Source organism: Columba livia, chromosome 4, assembly GCF_036013475.1.
Source record: "Columba livia isolate bColLiv1 breed racing homer chromosome 4, bColLiv1.pat.W.v2, whole genome shotgun sequence".
Taxonomy (NCBI): domain Eukaryota; kingdom Metazoa; phylum Chordata; class Aves; order Columbiformes; family Columbidae; genus Columba; species Columba livia.
The window spans coordinates 45,526,804-45,529,155 of record NC_088605.1 but is presented as its reverse complement, the minus strand read 5'-3'; positions in this window follow the sequence as shown (position 1 = coordinate 45,529,155).

Below are 2,352 nucleotides of genomic sequence, written 5' to 3'. Positions count from 1 at the left end.
AAAAGGGAATCCAGAGGATGCTTGACAACATGATCAGCGGAAAAGTCAAGTTAAAAATGAGCACATTGGCTTTGTCTGCTGAAGGCAAGATAGCAGGCAAGGACAGCAACTGGTGGACCATGAAATCAAACTGCCAGGAGCTGTTGATACAACAGTACCACAGCTTCAGTTCTGAAACTGCTGCTGCCTTCCCAAGACCATCCTCATTCTCTTACGCTTTTAACCAAATCTTGCTTATGTGTTTTCTGGGATGGGGAGCCTTCCGTGCCAAGCTCTCATTCCATTTTGCTTGTGCAGTATCCAGCACCATATTCATAACCACTAATATTTCTGCAAATGACAGTACTGATTGCTTCTATTTTCTCACTGGTATCCTCTCTTTGAACATGACAGCCAAAAAAATGTTTAAATATAAGTCTGAATGTTTTCAATATGCTCCCCGAGCTTTTCCAATATAAAGCTTTCCTGCTCCCATTTCAATCGAGGAGAACGTTCTCCTTCAATGGTAGAAGACCTAAGCAATAAAAATCATATCAACAAGGGTGTACTTGGACAAAAGGCCTATCTGCGAAGTTCAGAAAGTTATCTGCAGTGGGCAGTTATTGGCAGAGTTAACTGCTGCTCTTATTTCGCCTACAGTAGTCAGTGAAGAGATATTTGTGTTATGGAGGGAGAAGAGTGGATACCATCCCAGCTGTGTCAGGGAGCAGAACCTGCAGTCCCCAGGTCTCCCAGAGCCCTCAGGATGGGAGCAGTTGTCCTGCCCACCTCCAGGGTTTCATGACCAGCCTGTTAGACCAGGTGCTAAATCATCTCTGCACATCCTCAGTACACTCCAATATTAGAAGTGCCAAGAAGTGTATAGGAATTCAGGGCAGCTATGAAAGCTTTTTTCCCTGAATGTCATTTATGCTGGATGATTCTGCAGATACTTCAAGAAAGTGAAATAGATTGAGGACAGCTTGAATATTTTCCCTTCCTCTATTTTTTTTTTCCTGCCATTTTTCCTTTTTTTTTTTTTTAATTTTTATTTTTGGAAAGCAGCATATGAGGTTTGGTCCCGAGCATAGTCCACCAGGTTAAAAGATGCGAAGTAAAATACAGGTCAACCGGGGTAGTATTGTAAATATCTATGCTACACCTGGGTACTGAAACAGTTAAGCAGTGGAATGTCCTACTTCACTTGTTGAGAGTTAATGATGCTGAAAACGTTATCCTCCTATCATTTGTTATCATCAAGGACAAGACATCCCAGTTTATATTCATGAAGATGAATATATATTCATTCTATATTTCTATTCATGAAAAATGATTAACCTATAATGGAAGTTCTCACTTCTTTAAATGAAGAATTAATGAAAAAACTTTCAACTGTTCTAGTCCAAATCTACCCAGAAATGAAAGCACCACAGAAAAAAAAGACTATTAATAAATGAAATAGTAGTAAAAAAGAAAAATATCTTGAAATATCTTGCAGCACCAAAGGCTTTTGTTAGTGCATTTCTTGAGTATAGATGCTAAAATTACGTGCTATGTTGAAAACATGACTGCGTGAATGCCATCTGCTAATATGAGCAGGCTTCTCCACACCCCAGGCTGAAATAACATGGCAAGAGTTTTGTAATTACTTTATTATCCATTAGGGGGAAATCTAACCAATAAATGTTATTAAAATTTTAGAAATTGTTATTTAAAAGCCAAAGGTTCAATGGAAGTCTGAATATGAAAGAAAAAGAAGATACGATTGAGAACTGCGCACAATCTTTCTTAACCAGAATGAGAGAATTGGAACAAAAAATTACTTATCCCTAATATAATCCTTGTTTAGTTGATTTATACAAATTTCCCTCTGCAGAGAGACAATTCTGGGAAAGAGGGGTGAGGCTTTTTGCCATGTGCCTGCATTGTGGTTGGACAGCACTTGGTGGGTCGGCACTTCAGTTTTTTGGCAGGTCTGCACATAGTACATACATTTTAAAAAATTCTTCTGATTGGGTCGTCAACCTGGCCCTCTAGTGCACCAATGCAACAATTTAATGCCTGAATAAAATACTGTGGATAAAATAAGACATACTTATCACCCTCCAGGTCATTACTTGGAAGGCCCCGTGTTCCTTAAGCATTTACTTACATTGGTGTGGCAGCAAGTATAATGCAGTGTCAGCGAGCTAGAGGAGAGAGCTGTAGTGCCAGAAGCTCTGACTTCAGTGGGACACAGATCCCTGTCTATGTGTCATACTAATAATGATGAAAGATTAGCTTGTGCTTAGAGACACCACCTAGTTCATCTAAACGCATAGAAGCTTTAAATAAAGATCTGTATCCTAGGATCTGATGAAAACATTGAGGACA